The sequence below is a fragment of the Pseudorasbora parva genome, chromosome 20 (genome assembly GCF_024679245.1).
Source record: "Pseudorasbora parva isolate DD20220531a chromosome 20, ASM2467924v1, whole genome shotgun sequence".
NCBI classification, from domain to species: Eukaryota; Metazoa; Chordata; class Actinopteri; order Cypriniformes; family Gobionidae; genus Pseudorasbora; species Pseudorasbora parva.
In genome coordinates, this window is record NC_090191.1 from 15,527,407 (window position 1) to 15,552,716 (window position 25,310).

General features: G+C 43.9%; 19 non-coding genes across 19 annotated transcripts; all 19 read right to left on the reverse strand.

Annotated features, from left to right (window-relative positions):
• Positions 1–421: 421 nt before the first annotated feature.
• On the reverse strand, positions 422–635 carry LOC137050003 (small nucleolar RNA U3). The gene has a single exon (XR_010899768.1). It is a non-coding gene; the product is annotated as a small nucleolar RNA U3 (small nucleolar RNA).
• Positions 636–1,740: 1,105 nt separating this feature from the next.
• LOC137050040 (small nucleolar RNA U3) lies at positions 1,741–1,954 on the reverse strand. Its single transcript, XR_010899801.1, has one exon. It is a non-coding gene; the product is annotated as a small nucleolar RNA U3 (small nucleolar RNA).
• A 1,104-nt stretch (positions 1,955–3,058) lies between these two features.
• On the reverse strand, positions 3,059–3,272 carry LOC137050042 (small nucleolar RNA U3). Its single transcript, XR_010899803.1, has one exon. It is a non-coding gene; the product is annotated as a small nucleolar RNA U3 (small nucleolar RNA).
• A 1,104-nt stretch (positions 3,273–4,376) lies between these two features.
• LOC137050004 (small nucleolar RNA U3) lies at positions 4,377–4,590 on the reverse strand. Its single transcript, XR_010899769.1, has one exon. It is a non-coding gene; the product is annotated as a small nucleolar RNA U3 (small nucleolar RNA).
• A 1,104-nt stretch (positions 4,591–5,694) lies between these two features.
• On the reverse strand, positions 5,695–5,908 carry LOC137050089 (small nucleolar RNA U3). The gene has a single exon (XR_010899847.1). It is a non-coding gene; the product is annotated as a small nucleolar RNA U3 (small nucleolar RNA).
• A 1,104-nt stretch (positions 5,909–7,012) lies between these two features.
• LOC137050005 (small nucleolar RNA U3) lies at positions 7,013–7,226 on the reverse strand. Its single transcript, XR_010899770.1, has one exon. It is a non-coding gene; the product is annotated as a small nucleolar RNA U3 (small nucleolar RNA).
• A 1,104-nt stretch (positions 7,227–8,330) lies between these two features.
• On the reverse strand, positions 8,331–8,544 carry LOC137050044 (small nucleolar RNA U3). Its single transcript, XR_010899805.1, has one exon. It is a non-coding gene; the product is annotated as a small nucleolar RNA U3 (small nucleolar RNA).
• A 1,104-nt stretch (positions 8,545–9,648) lies between these two features.
• LOC137050045 (small nucleolar RNA U3) lies at positions 9,649–9,862 on the reverse strand. The gene has a single exon (XR_010899806.1). It is a non-coding gene; the product is annotated as a small nucleolar RNA U3 (small nucleolar RNA).
• Positions 9,863–10,966: 1,104 nt separating this feature from the next.
• On the reverse strand, positions 10,967–11,180 carry LOC137050006 (small nucleolar RNA U3). The gene has a single exon (XR_010899771.1). It is a non-coding gene; the product is annotated as a small nucleolar RNA U3 (small nucleolar RNA).
• Positions 11,181–12,284: 1,104 nt separating this feature from the next.
• Positions 12,285–12,498, reverse strand: LOC137050046 (small nucleolar RNA U3). The gene has a single exon (XR_010899807.1). It is a non-coding gene; the product is annotated as a small nucleolar RNA U3 (small nucleolar RNA).
• Positions 12,499–13,602: 1,104 nt separating this feature from the next.
• On the reverse strand, positions 13,603–13,816 carry LOC137050097 (small nucleolar RNA U3). Its single transcript, XR_010899854.1, has one exon. It is a non-coding gene; the product is annotated as a small nucleolar RNA U3 (small nucleolar RNA).
• Positions 13,817–14,920: 1,104 nt separating this feature from the next.
• LOC137050047 (small nucleolar RNA U3) lies at positions 14,921–15,134 on the reverse strand. Its single transcript, XR_010899808.1, has one exon. It is a non-coding gene; the product is annotated as a small nucleolar RNA U3 (small nucleolar RNA).
• Positions 15,135–16,238: 1,104 nt separating this feature from the next.
• Positions 16,239–16,452, reverse strand: LOC137050098 (small nucleolar RNA U3). Its single transcript, XR_010899855.1, has one exon. It is a non-coding gene; the product is annotated as a small nucleolar RNA U3 (small nucleolar RNA).
• A 1,104-nt stretch (positions 16,453–17,556) lies between these two features.
• Positions 17,557–17,770, reverse strand: LOC137050048 (small nucleolar RNA U3). Its single transcript, XR_010899809.1, has one exon. It is a non-coding gene; the product is annotated as a small nucleolar RNA U3 (small nucleolar RNA).
• A 1,104-nt stretch (positions 17,771–18,874) lies between these two features.
• On the reverse strand, positions 18,875–19,088 carry LOC137050049 (small nucleolar RNA U3). The gene has a single exon (XR_010899810.1). It is a non-coding gene; the product is annotated as a small nucleolar RNA U3 (small nucleolar RNA).
• A 1,104-nt stretch (positions 19,089–20,192) lies between these two features.
• On the reverse strand, positions 20,193–20,406 carry LOC137050099 (small nucleolar RNA U3). Its single transcript, XR_010899856.1, has one exon. It is a non-coding gene; the product is annotated as a small nucleolar RNA U3 (small nucleolar RNA).
• Positions 20,407–21,510: 1,104 nt separating this feature from the next.
• LOC137050051 (small nucleolar RNA U3) lies at positions 21,511–21,724 on the reverse strand. Its single transcript, XR_010899811.1, has one exon. It is a non-coding gene; the product is annotated as a small nucleolar RNA U3 (small nucleolar RNA).
• Positions 21,725–22,828: 1,104 nt separating this feature from the next.
• LOC137050052 (small nucleolar RNA U3) lies at positions 22,829–23,042 on the reverse strand. Its single transcript, XR_010899812.1, has one exon. It is a non-coding gene; the product is annotated as a small nucleolar RNA U3 (small nucleolar RNA).
• Positions 23,043–24,146: 1,104 nt separating this feature from the next.
• On the reverse strand, positions 24,147–24,360 carry LOC137050007 (small nucleolar RNA U3). The gene has a single exon (XR_010899772.1). It is a non-coding gene; the product is annotated as a small nucleolar RNA U3 (small nucleolar RNA).
• Positions 24,361–25,310: the final 950 nt, after the last annotated feature.

Below are 25,310 nucleotides of genomic sequence, written 5' to 3' on the forward strand. Positions count from 1 at the left end.
TTCCCTACATCTGTTTCAACGCTGGACCACCTTAAAGGGGGGAGACGGAACAGAAGAAAAGCAAAGACGGTAAAGAAGACGTTGCAAGGCTAACTCTGTCCTTTACTCTTCAGCCGTTTTCTCTTTGGCCAACCTGTGCATCAGCACCTCATCCTGAAAGAGTCTGTACTCAAGACCATCCAGCCTTGAGAGAAGTAGAGTTCCCAATTTTATGATGAAGTCCATAAAGTCATCACTGGCTACACCTGTAGGTGGTTCTATATTTGGAGAACAAGCAGGTGGACACGCTGACGATTGAACAAAACTGCTGCCTCACACAACCTACTCCTAGCACTTGACTGCACATTTGGACAAAGTTTGCTTTATAGGGGATGCAGGCCCAAAAAAACAATAATCTCCAAATGAGACTTGAACAACAAACACCACTCAGAACACACCCCTTTCTTCAATATTGCAAAAAGCAATACAGAACGGTCATCAACAGCACAGAGTTCACAAACAAAGTCGCCGCTCTGTGCCCAGTTCACGCTCTGAAAGGAGCATCACAACTCTTCATCGTGGGTTGGGAGACAAACATTTTCAAAACACATTTCCAAGCAAAGAACTATAGAAATGATCCCTGAAAATATAGTCTTAACGAGTCATGGGCACTCAACCGACATTCCATTCTGATGCGCCTCTCCTCTCAAACGGTTTTGCGTAGTTGAAATTTGCGGGCTTTAAGGTTTACGGAACATTTTAGCACTTACGTCGGAGCTAAAGGCACTTCCACAATCTCCTTGAAGCCTACTGTTAAGATATGTGGAATGCAAACAACAATCCTTAAAGTCATACTTTTTTTGCAGCATTGCTACCGGTGTGATGCTTTGTAGTCCACTCGTTGAAGCTAAATGTAGAAAATCTTTTAGAGGAAAAAAGCCACACACGCACTAACGATTCTTAATGTAGACATTTCAGAAACTTGATGTTGGTTGCGCACTTAGAAAAAAGAGCTCAGGCTGACTTTGATATCCCAACTACCCAGTGACATGCCCGGTTTTCCCATGAAATCTCATTTCGTATATCTGCTGTATTATCCGAGGTGCAATACCACATCGCTGCAAACATGTCAACTTTTCGCAGTGATGTGGTATTGTGTCTTATGAGACAATGTTCGCTTTACACAAAGGACGTTGTGACATGGGCCCAGAGCCGAGGCGAGATTTAATCTGCCACAAAACACAATCACAAGGGAGACGGGATCCAGGTTAACAGAAATGATCTTTTATTTAACCGAGAACTTAGGTTCTTCCAGGGCTGGGGTATGCATGGAGGCTTTGTTCCCTACATCTGTTTCAACGCTGGACCACCTTAAAGGGGGGAGACGGAACAGAAGAAAAGCAAAGACGGTAAAGAAGACGTTGCAAGGCTAACTCTGTCCTTTACTCTTCAGCCGGTTTCTCTTTGGCCAACCTGTGCATCAGCACCTCATCCTGAAAGAGTCTGTACTCAAGACCATCCAGCCTTGAGAGAAGTAGAGTTCCCAATTTTATGATGAAGTCCAAAAAGTCATCACTGGCTACACCTGTAGGTGATTCTATATTTGGAGAACAAGCAGGTGGACACGCTGACGATTGAACAAAACTGCTGCCTCACACAACCTACTCCTAGCACTTGACTGCACATTTGGACAACGTTTGCTTTATAGGGGATGCAGGCCCCAAAAAACAATAATCTCCAAATGAGACTTGAACAACAAACACCACTCAGAACACACCCCTTTCTTCAATATTGCAAAAAGCAATACAGAACGGTCATCAACAGCACAGAGTTCACAAACAAAGTCGCCGCTCTGTGCCCAGTTCACGCTCTGAAAGGAGCATCACAACTCTTCATCGTGGGCTGGGAGACAAACATTTTCAAAACACATTTCCAAGCAAAGAACTATAGAAATGATCCCTAAAAATATAGTCTTAACGAGTCATGGGCACTCAACCGACATTCCATTCTGATGCGCCTCTCCTCTCAAACGGTTTTGCGTAGTTGAAATCTGCGGGCTTTAAGGTTTACGGAACATTTTAGCACTCACGTAGGAGCCAAAGGCACTTCCAAAATCTCCTTGAAGCCTACTGTTAAGATATGTGGAATGCAAACAACAATCCTTAAAGTCATACTTTTTTTGCAGCATTGCTACCGGTGTGATGCTTTGTAGTCCACTCGTTGAAGCTAAATGTAGAAAATCTTTTAGAGGAAAAAAGCCACACACGCACTAACGATTCTTAATGTAGACATTTCAGAAACTTGATGTTGGTTGCGCACTTAGAAAAAAGAGCTCAGGCTGACTTTGATATCCCAACTACCCAGTGACAGGCCCGGTTTTCCCATGAAATCTCATTTCGTATATCTGCTGTATTATCCGAGGTGCAATACCACATCGCTGCAAACATGTCAACTTTTCACAGTGATGTGGTATTGTGTCTTATGAGACAATGTTCGCTTTACACAAAGGACGTTGTGACATGGGCCCAGAGCCGAGGCGAGATTTAATCTGCCACAAAACACAATCACAAGGGAGACGGGAGCCAGGTTAACAGAAATGATCTTTTATTTAACCGAGAACTTGGGTTCTTCCAGGGCTGGGGTATGCATGGAGGCTTTGTTCCCCACATCTGTTTCAACGCTGGACCACCTTAAAGGGGGGAGACGGAACAGAAGAAAAGCAAAGACGGTAAAGAAGACGTTGCAAGGCTAACTCTGTCCTTTACTCTTCAGCCGGGTTCTCTTTGGCCAACCTGTGCATTAGCACCTCATCCTGAAAGAGTCTGTACTCAAGACCATCCAGCCTTGAGAGAAGTAGAGTTCCCAAATTTATGATGAAGTCCATAAAGTCATCATTGGCTACACCTGTGAGTGGTTCTATATTTGGAGAACAAGCAGGTGGACACGCTGAGGATTGAACAAAACTGCTGCCTCACACAACCTGCGTTAGCACTTGACTGCACATTTGGACAAAGTTTGCTTTATAGGGGATGCAGGCCCAAAAAAACAATAATCTCCAAATGAGACTTGAACAACAAACACCACTCAGAACACACCCCTTTCTTCAATATTGCAAGAAGCAATACAGAACGGTCATCAATAGCACAGAGTTCACAAACCAAGTCGCCGCTCTGTGCCCAGTTCACGCTCTGAAAGGAGCATCACAACTCTTCATCGTGGGCTGGGAGACAAACATTTTCAAAACACATTTCCAAGCAAAGAACTATAGAAATGATCCCTGAAAATATAGTCTTAACGAGTCATGGGCACTCAACCGACATTCCATTCTGATGCGCCTCTCCTCTCAAACGGTTTTGCGTAGTTGAAATCTGCGGGCTTTAAGGTTTACGGAACATTTTAGCACTCACGTCGGAGCCAAAGGCACTTCCACAATCTCCTTGAAGCCTACTGTTAAGATATGTGGAATGCAAACAACAATCCTTAAAGTCATACTTTTTTTGCAGCATTGCTACCGGTGTGATGCTTTGTAGTCCACTCGTTGAAGCTAAATGTAGAAAATCTTTTAGAGGAAAAAAGCCACACACGCACTAACGATTCTTAATGTAGACATTTCAGAAACTTGATGTTGGTTGCGCACTTAGAAAAAAGAGCTCAGGCTGACTTTGATATCCCAACTACCCAGTGACAGGCCCGGTTTTCCCATGAAATCTCATTTCGTATATCTGCTGTATTATCCGAGGTGCAATACCACATCGCTGCAAACATGTCAACTTTTCGCAGTGATGTGGTATTGTGTCTTATGAGACAATGTTCGCTTTACACAAAGGACATTGTGACATGGGCCCAGAGCCGAGGCGAGATTTAATCTGCCACAAAACACAATCACAAGGGAGACGGGATCCAGGTTAACAGAAATGATCTTTTATTTAACCGAGAACTTAGGTTCTTCCAGGGCTGGGGTATGCATGGAGGCTTTGTTCCCTACATCTGTTTCAACGCTGGACCACCTTAAAGGGGGGAGACGGAACAGAAGAAAAGCAAAGACGGTAAAGAAGACGTTGCAAGGCTAACTCTGTCCTTTACTCTTCAGCCGGTTTCTCTTTGGCCAACCTGTGCATCAGCACCTCATCCTGAAAGAGTCTGTACTCAAGACCATCCAGCCTTGAGAGAAGTAGACTTCCCAATTTTATGATGAAGTCCATAAAGTCATCACTGGCTACACCTGTAGGTGGTTCTATATTTGGAGAACAAGCAGGTGGACACGCTGACGATTGAACAAAACTGCTGCCTCACACAACCTACGTTAGCACCGGACTGCACATTTGGACAAAGTTTGCTTTATAGGGGATGCAGGCCCAAAAAAACAATAATCTCCAAATGAGACTTGAACAACAAACACCACTCAGAACACACCCCTTTCTTCAATATTGCAAAAAGCAATACAGAACGGTCATCAACAGCACAGAGTTCACAAACAAAGTCGCCGCTCTGTGCCCAGTTCACGCTCTGAAAGGAGCATCACAACTCTTCATCGTGGGTTGGGAGACAAACATTTTCAAAACACATTTCCAAGCAAAGAACTATAGAAATGATCCCTGAAAATATAGTCTTAACGAGTCATGGGCACTCAACCGACATTCCATTCTGATGCGCCTCTCCTCTCAAACGGTTTTGCGTAGTTGAAATTTGCGGGCTTTAAGGTTTACGGAACATTTTAGCACTTACGTCGGAGCTAAAGGCACTTCCACAATCTCCTTGAAGCCTACTGTTAAGATATGTGGAATGCAAACAACAATCCTTAAAGTCATACTTTTTTGCAGCATTGCTACCGGTGTGATGCTTTGTAGTCCACTCGTTGAAGCTAAATGTAGAAAATCTTTTAGAGGAAAAAAGCCACACACGCACTAACGATTCTTAATGTAGACATTTCAGAAACTTGATGTTGGTTGCGCACTTAGAAAAAAGAGCTCAGGCTGACTTTGATATCCCAACTACCCAGTGACAGGCCCGGTTGTCCCATGAAATCTCATTTCGTATATCTGCTGTATTATCCGAGGTGCAATACCACATCGCTGCAAACATGTCAACTTTTCGCAGTGATGTGGTATTGTGTCTTATGAGACAATGTTCGCTTTACACAAAGGACGTTGTGACATGGGCCCAGAGCCGAGGTGAGATTTAATCTGCCACAAAACACAATCACAAGGGAGACGGGATCCAGGTTAACAGAAATGATCTTTTATTTAACCGAGAACTTAGGTTCTTCCAGGGCTGGGGTATGCATGGAGGCTTTGTTCCCTACATCTGTTTCAACGCTGGACCACCTTAAAGGGGGGAGACGGAACAGAAGAAAAGCAAAGACGGTAAAGAAGACGTTGCAAGGCTAACTCTGTCCTTTACTCTTCAGCCGGTTTCTCTTTGGCCAACCTGTGCATCAGCACCTCATCCTGAAAGAGTCTGTACTCAAGACCATCCAGCCTTGAGAGAAGTAGAGTTCCCAATTTTATGATGAAGTCCAAAAAGTCATCACTGGCTACACCTGTAGGTGGTTCTATATTTGGAGAACAAGCAGGTGGACACGCTGACGATTGAACAAAACTGCTGCCTCACACAACCTACTCCTAGCACTTGACTGCACATTTGGACAAAGTTTGCTTTATAGGGGATGCAGGCCCCAAAAAACAATAATCTCCAAATGAGACTTGAACAACAAACACCACTCAGAACACACCCCTTTCTTCAATATTGCAAAAAGCAATACAGAACGGTCATCAACAGCACAGAGTTCACAAACCAAGTCGCCGCTCTGTGCCCAGTTCACGCTCTGAAAGGAGCATCACAACTCTTCATCGTGGGCTGGGAGACAAACATTTTCAAAACACATTTCCAAGCAAAGAACTATAGAAATGATCCCTGAAAATATAGTCTTAACGAGTCATGGGCACTCAACCGACATTCCATTCTGATGCGCCTCTCCTCTCAAACGGTTTTGCGTAGTTGAAATCTGCGGGCTTTAAGGTTTACGGAACATTTTAGCACTCACGTCGGAGCCAAAGGCACTTCCACAATCTCCTTGAAGCCTACTGTTAAGATATGTGGAATGCAAACAACAATCCTTAAAGTCATACTTTTTTTGCAGCATTGCTACCGGTGTGATGCTTTGTAGTCCACTCGTTGAAGCTAAATGTAGAAAATCTTTTAGAGGAAAAAAGCCACACACGCACTAACGATTCTTAATGTAGACATTTCAGAAACTTGATGTTGGTTGCGCACTTAGAAAAAAGAGCTCAGGCTGACTTTGATATCCCAACTACCCAGTGACAGGCCCGGTTTTCCCATGAAATCTCATTTCGTATATCTGCTGTATTATCCGAGGTGCAATACCACATCGCTGCAAACATGTCAACTTTTCGCAGTGATGTGGTATTGTGTCTTATGAGACAATGTTCGCTTTACACAAAGGACGTTGTGACATGGGCCCAGAGCCGAGGCGAGATTTAATCTGCCACAAAACACAATCACAAGGGAGACGGGATCCAGGTTAACAGAAATGATCTTTTATTTAACCGAGAACTTAGGTTCTTCCAGGGCTGGGGTATGCATGGAGGCTTTGTTCCCTACATCTGTTTCAACGCTGGACCACCTTAAAGGGGGGAGACGGAACAGAAGAAAAGCAAAGACGGTAAAGAAGACGTTGCAAGGCTAACTCTGTCCTTTACTCTTCAGCCGGTTTCTCTTTGGCCAACCTGTGCATCAGCACCTCATCCTGAAAGAGTCTGTACTCAAGACCATCCAGCCTTGAGAGAAGTAGAGTTCCCAATTTTATGATGAAGTCCATAAAGTCATCACTGGCTACACCTGTAGGTGGTTCTATATTTGGAGAACAAGCAGGTGGACACGCTGACGATTGAACAAAACTGCTGCCTCACACAACCTACGTTAGCACCGGACTGCACATTTGGACAAAGTTTGCTTTATAGGGGATGCAGGCCCAAAAAAACAATAATCTCCAAATGAGACTTGAACAACAAACACCACTCAGAACACACCCCTTTCTTCAATATTGCAAAAAGCAATACAGAACGGTCATCAACAGCACAGAGTTCACAAACAAAGTCGCCGCTCTGTGCCCAGTTCACGCTCTGAAAGGAGCATCACAACTCTTCATCGTGGGTTGGGAGACAAACATTTTCAAAACACATTTCCAAGCAAAGAACTATAGAAATGATCCCTGAAAATATAGTCTTAACGAGTCATGGGCACTCAACCGACATTCCATTCTGATGCGCCTCTCCTCTCAAACGGTTTTGCGTAGTTGAAATTTGCGGGCTTTAAGGTTTACGGAACATTTTAGCACTTACGTCGGAGCTAAAGGCACTTCCACAATCTCCTTGAAGCCTACTGTTAAGATATGTGGAATGCAAACAACAATCCTTAAAGTCATACTTTTTTGCAGCATTGCTACCGGTGTGATGCTTTGTAGTCCACTCGTTGAAGCTAAATGTAGAAAATCTTTTAGAGGAAAAAAGCCACACACGCACTAACGATTCTTAATGTAGACATTTCAGAAACTTGATGTTGGTTGCGCACTTAGAAAAAAGAGCTCAGGCTGACTTTGATATCCCAACTACCCAGTGACAGGCCCGGTTTTCCCATGAAATCTCATTTCGTATATCTGCTGTATTATCCGAGGTGCAATACCACATCGCTGCAAACATGTCAACTTTTCGCAGTGATGTGGTATTGTGTCTTATGAGACAATGTTCGCTTTACACAAAGGACGTTGTGACATGGGCCCAGAGCCGAGGCGAGATTTAATCTGCCACAAAACACAATCACAAGGGAGACGGGAGCCAGGTTAACAGAAATGATCTTTTATTTAACCGAGAACTTGGGTTCTTCCAGGGCTGGGGTATGCATGGAGGCTTTGTTCCCCACATCTGTTTCAATGCTGGACCACCTTAAAGGGGGGAGACGGAACAGAAGAAAAGCAAAGACGGTAAAGAAGACGTTGCAAGGCTAACTCTGTCCTTTACTCTTCAGCCGGGTTCTCTTTGGCCAACCTGTGCATCAGCACCTCATCCTGAAAGAGTCTGTACTCAAGACCATCCAGCCTTGAGAGAAGTAGAGTTCCCAATTTTATGATGAAGTCCAAAAAGTCATCACTGGCTACACCTGTAGGTGGTTCTATATTTGGAGAACAAGCAGGTGGACACGCTGACGATTGAACAAAACTGCTGCCTCACACAACCTACTCCTAGCACTTGACTGCACATTTGGACAAAGTTTGCTTTATAGGGGATGCAGGCCCAAAAAAACAATAATCTCCAAATGAGACTTGAACAACAAACACCACTCAGAACACACCCCTTTCTTCAATATTGCAAAAAGCAATACAGAACGGTCATCAACAGCACAGAGTTCACAAACAAAGTCGCCGCTCTGTGCCCAGTTCACGCTCTGAAAGGAGCATCACAACTCTTCATCGTGGGCTGGGAGACAAACATTTTCAAAACACATTTCCAAGCAAAGAACTATAGAAATGATCCCTGAAAATATAGTCTTAACGAGTCATGGGCACTCAACCGACATTCCATTCTGATGCGCCTCTCCTCTCAAACGGTTTTGCGTAGTTGAAATCTGCGGGCTTTAAGGTTTACGGAACATTTTAGCACTCACGTAGGAGCCAAAGGCACTTCCACAATCTCCTTGAAGCCTACTGTTAAGATATGTGGAATGCAAACAACAATCCTTAAAGTCATACTTTTTTTGCAGCATTGCTACCGGTGTGATGCTTTGTAGTCCACTCGTTGAAGCTAAATGTAGAAAATCTTTTAGAGGAAAAAAGCCACACACGCACTAACGATTCTTAATGTAGACATTTCAGAAACTTGATGTTGGTTGCGCACTTAGAAAAAAGAGCTCAGGCTGACTTTGATATCCCAACTACCCAGTGACAGGCCCGGTTTTCCCATGAAATCTCATTTCGTATATCTGCTGTATTATCCGAGGTGCAATACCACATCGCTGCAAACATGTCAACTTTTCACAGTGATGTGGTATTGTGTCTTATGAGACAATGTTCGCTTTACACAAAGGACGTTGTGACATGGGCCCAGAGCCGAGGCGAGATTTAATCTGCCACAAAACACAATCACAAGGGAGACGGGAGCCAGGTTAACAGAAATGATCTTTTATTTAACCGAGAACTTGGGTTCTTCCAGGGCTGGGGTATGCATGGAGGCTTTGTTCCCCACATCTGTTTCAATGCTGGACCACCTTAAAGGGGGGAGACGGAACAGAAGAAAAGCAAAGACGGTAAAGAAGACGTTGCAAGGCTAACTCTGTCCTTTACTCTTCAGCCGGGTTCTCTTTGGCCAACCTGTGCATCAGCACCTCATCCTGAAAGAGTCTGTACTCAAGACCATCCAGCCTTGAGAGAAGTAGAGTTCCCAAATTTATGATGAAGTCCATAAAGTCATCATTGGCTACACCTGTGAGTGGTTCTATATTTGGAGAACAAGCAGGTGGACACGCTGAGGATTGAACAAAACTGCTGCCTCACACAACCTGCGTTAGCACTTGACTGCACATTTGGACAAAGTTTGCTTTATAGGGGATGCAGGCCCAAAAAAACAACAATCTCCAAATGAGACTTGAACAACAAACACCACTCAGAACACACCCCTTTCTTCAATATTGCAAAAAGCAATACAGAACGGTCATCAACAGCACAGAGTTCACAAACAAAGTCGCCGCTCTGTGCCCAGTTCACGCTCTGAAAGGAGCATCACAACTCTTCATCGTGGGCTGGGAGACAAACATTTTCAAAACACATTTCCAAGCAAAGAACTATAGAAATGATCCCTGAAAATATAGTCTTAACGAGTCATGGGCACTCAACCGACATTCCATTCTGATGCGCCTCTCCTCTCAAACGGTTTTGCGTAGTTGAAATCTGCGGGCTTTAAGGTTTACGGAACATTTTAGCACTCACGTAGGAGCCAAAGGCACTTCCACAATCTCCTTGAAGCCTACTGTTAAGATATGTGGAATGCAAACAACAATCCTTAAAGTCATACTTTTTTTGCAGCATTGCTACCGGTGTGATGCTTTGTAGTCCACTCGTTGAAGCTAAATGTAGAAAATCTTTTAGAGGAAAAAAGCCACACACGCACTAACGATTCTTAATGTAGACATTTCAGAAACTTGATGTTGGTTGCGCACTTAGAAAAAAGAGCTCAGGCTGACTTTGATATCCCAACTACCCAGTGACAGGCCCGGTTTTCCCATGAAATCTCATTTCGTATATCTGCTGTATTATCCGAGGTGCAATACCACATCGCTGCAAACATGTCAACTTTTCGCAGTGATGTGGTATTGTGTCTTATGAGACAATGTTCGCTTTACACAAAGGACGTTGTGACATGGGCCCAGAGCCGAGGCGAGATTTAATCTGCCACAAAACACAATCACAAGGGAGACGGGAGCCAGGTTAACAGAAATGATCTTTTATTTAACCGAGAACTTAGGTTCTTCCAGGGCTGGGGTATGCATGGAGGCTTTGTTCCCTACATCTGTTTCAACGCTGGACCACCTTAAAGGGGGGAGACGGAACAGAAGAAAAGCAAAGACGATAAAGAAGACATTGCAAGGCTAACTCTGTCCTTTACTCTTCAGCCGGGTTCTCTTTGGCCAACCTGTGCATCAGCACCTCATCCTGAAAGAGTCTGTACTCAAGACCATCCAGCCTTGAGAGAAGTAGAGTTCCCAAATTTATGATGAAGTCCATAAAGTCATCATTGGCTACACCTGTGAGTGGTTCTATATTTGGAGAACAAGCAGGTGGACACGCTGACGATTGAACAAAACTGCTGCCTCATACAACCTAAGTTAGCACTTGACTGCACATTTGGACAAAGTTTGCTTTATAGGGGATGCAGGCCCAAAAAAACAATAATCTCCAAATGAGACTTGAACAACAAACACCACTCAGAACACACCCCTTTCTTCAATATTGCAAAAAGCAATACAGAACGGTCATCAACAGCACAGAGTTCACAAACAAAGTCGCCGCTCTGTGCCCAGTTCACGCTCTGAAAGGAGCATCACAACTCTTCATCGTGGGTTGGGAGACAAACATTTTCAAAACACATTTCCAAGCAAAGAACTATAGAAATGATCCCTGAAAATATAGTCTTAAAGAGTCATGGGCACTCAACCGACATTCCATTCTGATGCGCCTCTCCTCTCAAACGGTTTTGCGTAGTTGAAATCTGCGGGCTTTAAGGTTTACGGAACATTTTAGCACTTACGTCGGAGCTAAAGGCACTTCCACAATCTCCTTGAAGCCTACTGTTAAGATATGTGGAATGCAAACAACAATCCTTAAAGTCATACTTTTTTGCAGCATTGCTACCGGTGTGATGCTTTGTAGTCCACTCGTTGAAGCTAAATGTAGAAAATCTTTTAGAGGAAAAAAGCCACACACGCACTAACGATTCTTACTGTAGACATTTCAGAAACATGATGTTGGTTGCGCACTTAGAAAAAAGAGCTCATGCTGACTTTGATATCCCAACTACCCAGTGACAGGCCCGGTTTTCCCATGAAATCTCATTTCGTATATCTGCTGTATTATCCGAGGTGCAATACCACATCGCTGCAAACATGTCAACTTTTCGCAGTGATGTGGTATTGTGTCTTATGAGACAATGTTCGCTTTACACAAAGGACGTTGTGACATGGGCCCAGAGCCGAGGCGAGATTTAATCTGCCACAAAACACAATCACAAGGGAGACGGGATCCAGGTTAACAGAAATGATCTTTTATTTAACCGAGAACTTAGGTTCTTCCAGGGCTGGGGTATGCATGGAGGCTTTGTTCCCTACATCTGTTTCAACGCTGGACCACCTTAAAGGGGGGAGACGGAACAGAAGAAAAGCAAAGACGGTAAAGAAGACGTTGCAAGGCTAACTCTGTCCTTTACTCTTCAGCCGGTTTCTCTTTGGCCAACCTGTGCATCAGCACCTCATCCTGAAAGAGTCTGTACTCAAGACCATCCAGCCTTGAGAGAAGTAGAGTTCCCAATTTTATGATGAAGTCCATAAAGTCATCACTGGCTACACCTGTAGGTGGTTCTATATTTGGAGAACAAGCAGGTGGACACGCTGACGATTGAACAAAACTGCTGCCTCACACAACCTACTCCTAGCACTTGACTGCACATTTGGACAAAGTTTGCTTTATAGGGGATGCAGGGCCCAAAAAACAATAATCTCCAAATGAGACTTGAACAACAAACACCACTCAGAACACACCCCTTTCTTCAATATTGCAAAAAGCAATACAGAACGGTCATCAACAGCACAGAGTTCACAAACAAAGTCGCCGCTCTGTGCCCAGTTCACGCTCTGAAAGGAGCATCACAACTCTTCATCGTGGGCTGGGAGACAAACATTTTCAAAACACATTTCCAAGCAAAGAACTATAGAAATGATCCCTGAAAATATAGTCTTAACGAGTCATGGGCACTCAACCGACATTCCATTCTGATGCGCCTCTCCTCTCAAACGGTTTTGCGTAGTTGAAATCTGCGGGCTTTAAGGTTTACGGAACATTTTAGCACTCACGTCGGAGCCAAAGGCACTTCCACAATCTCCTTGAAGCCTACTGTTAAGATATGTGGAATGCAAACAACAATCCTTAAAGTCATACTTTTTTGCAGCATTGCTACCGGTGTGATGCTTTGTAGTCCACTCGTTGAAGCTAAATGTAGAAAATCTTTTAGAGGAAAAAAGCCACACACGCACTAACGATTCTTAATGTAGACATTTCAGAAACTTGATGTTGGTTGCGCACTTAGAAAAAAGAGCTCAGGCTGACTTTGATATCCCAACTACCCAGTGACAGGCCCGGTTTTCCCATGAAATCTCATTTCGTATATCTGCTGTATTATCCGAGGTGCAATACCACATCGCTGCAAACATGTCAACTTTTCGCAGTGATGTGGTATTGTGTCTTATGAGACAATGTTCGCTTTACACAAAGGACGTTGTGACATGGGCCCAGAGCCGAGGTGAGATTTAATCTGCCACAAAACACAATCACAAGGGAGACGGGATCCAGGTTAACAGAAATGATCTTTTATTTAACCGAGAACTTAGGTTCTTCCAGGGCTGGGGTATACATGGAGGCTTTGTTCCCTACATCTGTTTCAACGCTGGACCACCTTAAAGGGGGGAGACGGAACAGAAGAAAAGCAAAGACGGTAAAGAAGACGTTGCAAGGCTAACTCTGTCCTTTACTCTTCAGCCGGTTTCTCTTTGGCCAACCTGTGCATCAGCACCTCATCCTGAAAGAGTCTGTACTCAAGACCATCCAGCCTTGAGAGAAGTAGAGTTCCCAATTTTATGATGAAGTCCAAAAAGTCATCACTGGCTACACCTGTAGGTGGTTCTATATTTGGAGAACAAGCAGGTGGACACGCTGACGATTGAACAAAACTGCTGCCTCACACAACCTACTCCTAGCACTTGACTGCACATTTGGACAAAGTTTGCTTTATAGGGGATGCAGGCCCCAAAAAACAATAATCTCCAAATGAGACTTGAACAACAAACACCACTCAGAACACACCCCTTTCTTCAATATTGCAAAAAGCAATACAGAACGGTCATCAACAGCACAGAGTTCACAAACAAAGTCGCCGCTCTGTGCCCAGTTCACGCTCTGAAAGGAACATCACAACTCTTCATCGTGGGCTGGGAGACAAACATTTTCAAAACACATTTCCAAGCAAAGAACTATAGAAATGATCCCTGAAAATATAGTCTTAACGAGTCATGGGCACTCAACCGACATTCCATTCTGATGCGCCTCTCCTCTCAAACGGTTTTGCGTAGTTGAAATTTGCGGGCTTTAAGGTTTACGGAACATTTTAGCACTTACGTCGGAGCTAAAGGCACTTCCACAATCTCCTTGAAGCCTACTGTTAAGATATGTGGAATGCAAACAACAATCCTTAAAGTCATACTTTTTTGCAGCATTGCTACCGGTGTGATGCTTTGTAGTCCACTCGTTGAAGCTAAATGTAGAAAATCTTTTAGAGGAAAAAAGCCACACACGCACTAACGATTCTTAATGTAGACATTTCAGAAACTTGATGTTGGTTGCGCACTTAGAAAAAAGAGCTCAGGCTGACTTTGATATCCCAACTACCCAGTGACAGGCCCGGTTTTCCCATGAAATCTCATTTCGTATATCTGCTGTATTATCCGAGGTGCAATACCACATCGCTGCAAACATGTCAACTTTTCGCAGTGATGTGGTATTGTGTCTTATGAGACAATGTTCGCTTTACACAAAGGACGTTGTGACATGGGCCCAGAGCCGAGGTGAGATTTAATCTGCCACAAAACACAATCACAAGGGAGACGGGATCCAGGTTAACATGAATGATCTTTTATTTAACCGAGAACTTAGGTTCTTCCAGGGCTGGGGTATGCATGGAGGCTTTGTTCCCTACATCTGTTTCAACGCTGGACCACCTTAAAGGGGGGAGACGGAACAGAAGAAAAGCAAAGACGGTAAAGAAGACGTTGCAAGGCTAACTCTGTCCTTTACTCTTCAGCCGGTTTCTCTTTGGCCAACCTGTGCATCAGCACCTCATCCTGAAAGAGTCTGTACTCAAGACCATCCAGCCTTGAGAGAAGTAGAGTTCCCAATTTTATGATGAAGTCCAAAAAGTCATCACTGGCTACACCTGTAGGTGGTTCTATATTTGGAGAACAAGCAGGTGGACACGCTGACGATTGAACAAAACTGCTGCCTCACACAACCTACTCCTAGCACTTGACTGCACATTTGGACAAAGTTTGCTTTATAGGGGATGCAGGCCCAAAAAAACAATAATCTCCAAATGAGACTTGAACAACAAACACCACTCAGAACACACCCCTTTCTTCAATATTGCAAAAAGCAATACAGAACGGTCATCAACAGCACAGAGTTCACAAACAAAGTCGCCGCTCTGTGCCCAGTTCACGCTCTGAAAGGAGCATCACAACTCTTCATCGTGGGCTGGGAGACAAACATTTTCAAAACACATTTCCAAGCAAAGAACTATAGAAATGATCCCTGAAAATATAGTCTTAAAGAGTCATGGGCACTCAACCGACATTCCATTCTGATGCGCCTCTCCTCTCAAACGGTTTTGCGTAGTTGAAATCTGCGGGCTTTAAGGTTTACGGAACATTTTAGCACTTACGTCGGAGCTAAAGGCACTTCCACAATCTCCTTGAAGCCTACTGTTAAGATATGTGGAATGCAAACAACAATCCTTAAAGTCATACTTTTTTGCAGCATTGCTACCGGTGTGATGCTTTGTAGTCCACTCGTTGAAGCTAAATGTAGAAAATCTTTTAGAGGAAAAAAGCCACACACGCACTAACGATTCTTACTGTAGACATTTCAGAAACATGATGTTGGTTGCGCACTTAGAAAAAAGAGCTCATGCTGACTTTGATATCCCAACTACCCAGTGACAGGCCCGGTTTTCCCATGAAATCTCATTTCGTATATCTGCTGTATTATCCGAGGTGCAATACCACATCGCTGCAAACATGTCAACTTTTCGCAGTGATGTGGTATTGTGTCTTATGAGACAATGTTCGCTTTACACAAAGGACGTTGTGACATGGGCCCAGAGCCGAGGCGAGATTTAATCTGCCACAAAACACAATCACAAGGGAGACGGGATCCAGGTTAACAGAAATGATCTTTTATTTAACCGAGAACTTAGGTTCTTCCAGGGCTGGGGTATGCATGGAGGCTTTGTTCCCTACATCTGTTTCAACGCTGGACCACCTTAAAGGGGGGAGACGGAACAGAAGAAAAGCAAAGACGGTAAAGAAGACGTTGCAAGGCTAACTCTGTCCTTTACTCTTCAGCCGGTTTCTCTTTGGCCAACCTGTGCATCAGCACCTCATCCTGAAAGAGTCTGTACTCAAGACCATCCAGCCTTGAGAGAAGTAGAGTTCCCAATTTTATGATGAAGTCCATAAAGTCATCACTGGCTACACCTGTAGGTGGTTCTATATTTGGAGAACAAGCAGGTGGACACGCTGACGATTGAACAAAACTGCTGCCTCACACAACCTACTCCTAGCACTTGACTGCACATTTGGACAAAGTTTGCTTTATAGGGGATGCAGGGCCCAAAAAACAATAATCTCCAAATGAGACTTGAACAACAAACACCACTCAGAACACACCCCTTTCTTCAATATTGCAAAAAGCAATACAGAACGGTCATCAACAGCACAGAGTTCACAAACAAAGTCGCCGCTCTGTGCCCAGTTCACGCTCTGAAAGGAACATCACAACTCTTCATCGTGGGCTGGGAGACAAACATTTTCAAAACACATTTCCAAGCAAAGAACTATAGAAATGATCCCTGAAAATATAGTCTTAACGAGTCATGGGCACTCAACCGACATTCCATTCTGATGCGCCTCTCCTCTCAAACGGTTTTGCGTAGTTGAAATTTGCGGGCTTTAAGGTTTACGGAACATTTTAGCACTTACGTCGGAGCTAAAGGCACTTCCACAATCTCCTTGAAGCCTACTGTTAAGATATGTGGAATGCAAACAACAATCCTTAAAGTCATACTTTTTTGCAGCATTGCTACCGGTGTGATGCTTTGTAGTCCACTCGTTGAAGCTAAATGTAGAAAATCTTTTAGAGGAAAAAAGCCACACACGCACTAACGATTCTTAATGTAGACATTTCAGAAACTTGATGTTGGTTGCGCACTTAGAAAAAAGAGCTCAGGCTGACTTTGATATCCCAACTACCCAGTGACAGGCCCGGTTTTCCCATGAAATCTCATTTCGTATATCTGCTGTATTATCCGAGGTGCAATACCACATCGCTGCAAACATGTCAACTTTTCGCAGTGATGTGGTATTGTGTCTTATGAGACAATGTTCGCTTTACACAAAGGACGTTGTGACATGGGCCCAGAGCCGAGGTGAGATTTAATCTGCCACAAAACACAATCACAAGGGAGACGGGATCCAGGTTAACATGAATGATCTTTTATTTAACCGAGAACTTAGGTTCTTCCAGGGCTGGGGTATGCATGGAGGCTTTGTTCCCTACATCTGTTTCAACGCTGGACCACCTTAAAGGGGGGAGACGGAACAGAAGAAAAGCAAAGACGGTAAAGAAGACGTTGCAAGGCTAACTCTGTCCTTTACTCTTCAGCCGGTTTCTCTTTGGCCAACCTGTGCATCAGCACCTCATCCTGAAAGAGTCTGTACTCAAGACCATCCAGCCTTGAGAGAAGTAGAGTTCCCAATTTTATGATGAAGTCCAAAAAGTCATCACTGGCTACACCTGTAGGTGGTTCTATATTTGGAGAACAAGCAGGTGGACACGCTGACGATTGAACAAAACTGCTGCCTCACACAACCTACTCCTAGCACTTGACTGCACATTTGGACAAAGTTTGCTTTATAGGGGATGCAGGCCCAAAAAAACAATAATCTCCAAATGAGACTTGAACAACAAACACCACTCAGAACACACCCCTTTCTTCAATATTGCAAAAAGCAATACAGAACGGTCATCAACAGCACAGAGTTCACAAACAAAGTCGCCGCTCTGTGCCCAGTTCACGCTCTGAAAGGAGCATCACAACTCTTCATCGTGGGCTGGGAGACAAACATTTTCAAAACACATTTCCAAGCAAAGAACTATAGAAATGATCCCTGAAAATATAGTCTTAAAGAGTCATGGGCACTCAACCGACATTCCATTCTGATGCGCCTCTCCTCTCAAACGGTTTTGCGTAGTTGAAATCTGCGGGCTTTAAGGTTTACGGAACATTTTAGCACTTACGTCGGAGCTAAAGGCACTTCCACAATCTCCTTGAAGCCTACTGTTAAGATATGTGGAATGCAAACAACAATCCTTAAAGTCATACTTTTTTGCAGCATTGCTACCGGTGTGATGCTTTGTAGTCCACTCGTTGAAGCTAAATGTAGAAAATCTTTTAGAGGAAAAAAGCCACACACGCACTAACGATTCTTACTGTAGACATTTCAGAAACATGATGTTGGTTGCGCACTTAGAAAAAAGAGCTCATGCTGACTTTGATATCCCAACTACCCAGTGACAGGCCCGGTTTTCCCATGAAATCTCATTTCGTATATCTGCTGTATTATCCGAGGTGCAATACCACATCGCTGCAAACATGTCAACTTTTCGCAGTGATGTGGTATTGTGTCTTATGAGACAATGTTCGCTTTACACAAAGGACGTTGTGACATGGGCCCAGAGCCGAGGCGAGATTTAATCTGCCACAAAACACAATCACAAGGGAGACGGGATCCAGGTTAACAGAAATGATCTTTTATTTAACCGAGAACTTAGGTTCTTCCAGGGCTGGGGTATGCATGGAGGCTTTGTTCCCTACATCTGTTTCAACGCTGGACCACCTTAAAGGGGGGAGACGGAACAGAAGAAAAGCAAAGACGGTAAAGAAGACGTTGCAAGGCTAACTCTGTCCTTTACTCTTCAGCCGGTTTCTCTTTGGCCAACCTGTGCATCAGCACCTCATCCTGAAAGAGTCTGTACTCAAGACCATCCAGCCTTGAGAGAAGTAGAGTTCCCAATTTTATGATGAAGTCCATAAAGTCATCACTGGCTACACCTGTAGGTGGTTCTATATTTGGAGAACAAGCAGGTGGACACGCTGACGATTGAACAAAACTGCTGCCTCACACAACCTACTCCTAGCACTTGACTGCACATTTGGACAAAGTTTGCTTTATAGGGGATGCAGGGCCCAAAAAACAATAATCTCCAAATGAGACTTGAACAACAAACACCACTCAGAACACACCCCTTTCTTCAATATTGCAAAAAGCAATACAGAACGGTCATCAACAGCACAGAGTTCACAAACAAAGTCGCCGCTCTGTGCCCAGTTCACGCTCTGAAAGGAGCATCACAACTCTTCATCGTGGGCTGGGAGACAAACATTTTCAAAACACATTTCCAAGCAAAGAACTATAGAAATGATCCCTGAAAATATAGTCTTAACGAGTCATGGGCACTCAACCGACATTCCATTCTGATGCGCCTCTCCTCTCAAACGGTTTTGCGTAGTTGAAATCTGCGGGCTTTAAGGTTTACGGAACATTTTAGCACTCACGTCGGAGCCAAAGGCACTTCCACAATCTCCTTGAAGCCTACTGTTAAGATATGTGGAATGCAAACAACAATCCTTAAAGTCATACTTTTTTGCAGCATTGCTACCGGTGTGATGCTTTGTAGTCCACTCGTTGAAGCTAAATGTAGAAAATCTTTTAGAGGAAAAAAGCCACACACGCACTAACGATTCTTAATGTAGACATTTCAGAAACTTGATGTTGGTTGCGCACTTAGAAAAAAGAGCTCAGGCTGACTTTGATATCCCAACTACCCAGTGACAGGCCCGGTTTTCCCATGAAATCTCATTTCGTATATCTGCTGTATTATCCGAGGTGCAATACCACATCGCTGCAAACATGTCAACTTTTCGCAGTGATGTGGTATTGTGTCTTATGAGACAATGTTCGCTTTACACAAAGGACGTTGTGACATGGGCCCAGAGCCGAGGTGAGATTTAATCTGCCACAAAACACAATCACAAGGGAGACGGGATCCAGGTTAACAGAAATGATCTTTTATTTAACCGAGAACTTAGGTTCTTCCAGGGCTGGGGTATACATGGAGGCTTTGTTCCCTACATCTGTTTCAACGCTGGACCACCTTAAAGGGGGGAGACGGAACAGAAGAAAAGCAAAGACGGTAAAGAAGACGTTGCAAGGCTAACTCTGTCCTTTACTCTTCAGCCGGTTTCTCTTTGGCCAACCTGTGCATCAGCACCTCATCCTGAAAGAGTCTGTACTCAAGACCATCCAGCCTTGAGAGAAGTAGAGTTCCCAATTTTATGATGAAGTCCAAAAAGTCATCACTGGCTACACCTGTAGGTGGTTCTATATTTGGAGAACAAGCAGGTGGACACGCTGACGATTGAACAAAACTGCTGCCTCACACAACCTACTCCTAGCACTTGACTGCACATTTGGACAAAGTTTGCTTTATAGGGGATGCAGGCCCCAAAAAACAATAATCTCCAAATGAGACTTGAACAACAAACACCACTCAGAACACACCCCTTTCTTCAATATTGCAAAAAGCAATACAGAACGGTCATCAACAGCACAGAGTTCACAAACAAAGTCGCCGCTCTGTGCCCAGTTCACGCTCTGAAAGGAACATCACAACTCTTCATCGTGGGCTGGGAGACAAACATTTTCAAAACACATTTCCAAGCAAAGAACTATAGAAATGATCCCTGAAAATATAGTCTTAACGAGTCATGGGCACTCAACCGACATTCCATTCTGATGCGCCTCTCCTCTCAAACGGTTTTGCGTAGTTGAAATTTGCGGGCTTTAAGGTTTACGGAACATTTTAGCACTTACGTCGGAGCTAAAGGCACTTCCACAATCTCCTTGAAGCCTACTGTTAAGATATGTGGAATGCAAACAACAATCCTTAAAGTCATACTTTTTTGCAGCATTGCTACCGGTGTGATGCTTTGTAGTCCACTCGTTGAAGCTAAATGTAGAAAATCTTTTAGAGGAAAAAAGCCACACACGCACTAACGATTCTTAATGTAGACATTTCAGAAACTTGATGTTGGTTGCGCACTTAGAAAAAAGAGCTCAGGCTGACTTTGATATCCCAACTACCCAGTGACAGGCCCGGTTTTCCCATGAAATCTCATTTCGTATATCTGCTGTATTATCCGAGGTGCAATACCACATCGCTGCAAACATGTCAACTTTTCGCAGTGATGTGGTATTGTGTCTTATGAGACAATGTTCGCTTTACACAAAGGACGTTGTGACATGGGCCCAGAGCCGAGGTGAGATTTAATCTGCCACAAAACACAATCACAAGGGAGACGGGATCCAGGTTAACATGAATGATCTTTTATTTAACCGAGAACTTAGGTTCTTCCAGGGCTGGGGTATGCATGGAGGCTTTGTTCCCTACATCTGTTTCAACGCTGGACCACCTTAAAGGGGGGAGACGGAACAGAAGAAAAGCAAAGACGGTAAAGAAGACGTTGCAAGGCTAACTCTGTCCTTTACTCTTCAGCCGGTTTCTCTTTGGCCAACCTGTGCATCAGCACCTCATCCTGAAAGAGTCTGTACTCAAGACCATCCAGCCTTGAGAGAAGTAGAGTTCCCAATTTTATGATGAAGTCCAAAAAGTCATCACTGGCTACACCTGTAGGTGGTTCTATATTTGGAGAACAAGCAGGTGGACACGCTGACGATTGAACAAAACTGCTGCCTCACACAACCTACTCCTAGCACTTGACTGCACATTTGGACAAAGTTTGCTTTATAGGGGATGCAGGCCCAAAAAAACAATAATCTCCAAATGAGACTTGAACAACAAACACCACTCAGAACACACCCCTTTCTTCAATATTGCAAAAAGCAATACAGAACGGTCATCAACAGCACAGAGTTCACAAACAAAGTCGCCGCTCTGTGCCCAGTTCACGCTCTGAAAGGAGCATCACAACTCTTCATCGTGGGCTGGGAGACAAACATTTTCAAAACACATTTCCAAGCAAAGAACTATAGAAATGATCCCTGAAAATATAGTCTTAACGAGTCATGGGCACTCAACCGACATTCCATTCTGATGCGCCTCTCCTCTCAAACGGTTTTGCGTAGTTGAAATCTGCGGGCTTTAAGGTTTACGGAACATTTTAGCACTCACGTAGGAGCCAAAGGCACTTCCACAATCTCCTTGAAGCCTACTGTTAAGATATGTGGAATGCAAACAACAATCCTTAAAGTCATACTTTTTTTGCAGCATTGCTACCGGTGTGATGCTTTGTAGTCCACTCGTTGAAGCTAAATGTAGAAAATCTTTTAGAGGAAAAAAGCCACACACGCACTAACGATTCTTAATGTAGACATTTCAGAAACTTGATGTTGGTTGCGCACTTAGAAAAAAGAGCTCAGGCTGACTTTGATATCCCAACTACTCAGTGACAGGCCCGGTTTTCCCATGAAATCTCATTTCGTATATCTGCTGTATTATCCGAGGTGCAATACCACATCGCTGCAAACATGTCAACTTTTCACAGTGATGTGGTATTGTGTCTTATGAGACAATGTTCGCTTTACACAAAGGACGTTGTGACATGGGCCCAGAGCCGAGGCGAGATTTAATCTGCCACAAAACACAATCACAAGGGAGACGGGAGCCAGGTTAACAGAAATGATCTTTTATTTAACCGAGAACTTGGGTTCTTCCAGGGCTGGGGTATGCATGGAGGCTTTGTTCCCCACATCTGTTTCAATGCTGGACCACCTTAAAGGGGGGAGACGGAACAGAAGAAAAGCAAAGACGGTAAAGAAGACGTTGCAAGGCTAACTCTGTCCTTTACTCTTCAGCCGGGTTCTCTTTGGCCAACCTGTGCATCAGCACCTCATCCTGAAAGAGTCTGTACTCAAGACCATCCAGCCTTGAGAGAAGTAGAGTTCCCAAATTTATGATGAAGTCCATAAAGTCATCATTGGCTACACCTGTGAGTGGTTCTATATTTGGAGAACAAGCAGGTGGACACGCTGAGGATTGAACAAAACTGCTGCCTCACACAACCTGCGTTAGCACTTGACTGCACATTTGGACAAAGTTTGCTTTATAGGGGATGCAGGCCCAAAAAAACAACAATCTCCAAATGAGACTTGAACAACAAACACCACTCAGAACACACCCCTTTCTTCAATATTGCAAAAAGCAATACAGAACGGTCATCAACAGCACAGAGTTCACAAACAAAGTCGCCGCTCTGTGCCCAGTTCACGCTCTGAAAGGAGCATCACAACTCTTCATCGTGGGCTGGGAGACAAACATTTTCAAAACACATTTCCAAGCAAAGAACTATAGAAATGATCCCTGAAAATATAGTCTTAACGAGTCATGGGCACTCAACCGACATTCCATTCTGATGCGCCTCTCCTCTCAAACGGTTTTGCGTAGTTGAAATCTGCGGGCTTTAAGGTTTACGGAACATTTTAGCACTCACGTAGGAGCCAAAGGCACTTCCACAATCTCCTTGAAGCCTACTGTTAAGATATGTGGAATGCAAACAACAATCCTTAAAGTCATACTTTTTTTGCAGCATTGCTACCGGTGTGATGCTTTGTAGTCCACTCGTTGAAGCTAAATGTAGAAAATCTTTTAGAGGAAAAAAGCCACACACGCACTAACGATTCTTAATGTAGACATTTCAGAAACTTGATGTTGGTTGCGCACTTAGAAAAAAGAGCTCAGGCTGACTTTGATATCCCAACTACCCAGTGACAGGCCCGGTTTTCCCATGAAATCTCATTTCGTATATCTGCTGTATTATCCGAGGTGCAATACCACATCGCTGCAAACATGTCAACTTTTCGCAGTGATGTGGTATTGTGTCTTATGAGACAATGTTCGCTTTACACAAAGGACGTTGTGACATGGGCCCAGAGCCGAGGCGAGATTTAATCTGCCACAAAACACAATCACAAGGGAGACGGGAGCCAGGTTAACAGAAATGATCTTTTATTTAACCGAGAACTTAGGTTCTTCCAGGGCTGGGGTATGCATGGAGGCTTTGTTCCCTACATCTGTTTCAACGCTGGACCACCTTAAAGGGGGGAGACGGAACAGAAGAAAAGCAAAGACGATAAAGAAGACATTGCAAGGCTAACTCTGTCCTTTACTCTTCAGCCGGGTTCTCTTTGGCCAACCTGTGCATCAGCACCTCATCCTGAAAGAGTCTGTACTCAAGACCATCCAGCCTTGAGAGAAGTAGAGTTCCCAAATTTATGATGAAGTCCATAAAGTCATCATTGGCTACACCTGTGAGTGGTTCTATATTTGGAGAACAAGCAGGTGGACACGCTGACGATTGAACAAAACTGCTGCCTCATACAACCTAAGTTAGCACTTGACTGCACATTTGGACAAAGTTTGCTTTATAGGGGATGCAGGCCCAAAAAAACAATAATCTCCAAATGAGACTTGAACAACAAACACCACTCAGAACACACCCCTTTCTTCAATATTGCAAAAAGCAATACAGAACGGTCATCAACAGCACAGAGTTCACAAACAAAGTCGCCGCTCTGTGCCCAGTTCACGCTCTGAAAGGAGCATCACAACTCTTCATCGTGGGTTGGGAGACAAACATTTTCAAAACACATTTCCAAGCAAAGAACTATAGAAATGATCCCTGAAAATATAGTCTTAAAGAGTCATGGGCACTCAACCGACATTCCATTCTGATGCGCCTCTCCTCTCAAACGGTTTTGCGTAGTTGAAATCTGCGGGCTTTAAGGTTTACGGAACATTTTAGCACTTACGTCGGAGCTAAAGGCACTTCCACAATCTCCTTGAAGCCTACTGTTAAGATATGTGGAATGCAAACAACAATCCTTAAAGTCATACTTTTTTGCAGCATTGCTACCGGTGTGATGCTTTGTAGTCCACTCGTTGAAGCTAAATGTAGAAAATCTTTTAGAGGAAAAAAGCCACACACGCACTAACGATTCTTACTGTAGACATTTCAGAAACATGATGTTGGTTGCGCACTTAGAAAAAAGAGCTCATGCTGACTTTGATATCCCAACTACCCAGTGACAGGCCCGGTTTTCCCATGAAATCTCATTTCGTATATCTGCTGTATTATCCGAGGTGCAATACCACATCGCTGCAAACATGTCAACTTTTCGCAGTGATGTGGTATTGTGTCTTATGAGACAATGTTCGCTTTACACAAAGGACGTTGTGACATGGGCCCAGAGCCGAGGCGAGATTTAATCTGCCACAAAACACAATCACAAGGGAGACGGGATCCAGGTTAACAGAAATGATCTTTTATTTAACCGAGAACTTAGGTTCTTCCAGGGCTGGGGTATGCATGGAGGCTTTGTTCCCTACATCTGTTTCAACGCTGGACCACCTTAAAGGGGGGAGACGGAACAGAAGAAAAGCAAAGACGGTAAAGAAGACGTTGCAAGGCTAACTCTGTCCTTTACTCTTCAGCCGGTTTCTCTTTGGCCAACCTGTGCATCAGCACCTCATCCTGAAAGAGTCTGTACTCAAGACCATCCAGCCTTGAGAGAAGTAGAGTTCCCAATTTTATGATGAAGTCCATAAAGTCATCACTGGCTACACCTGTAGGTGGTTCTATATTTGG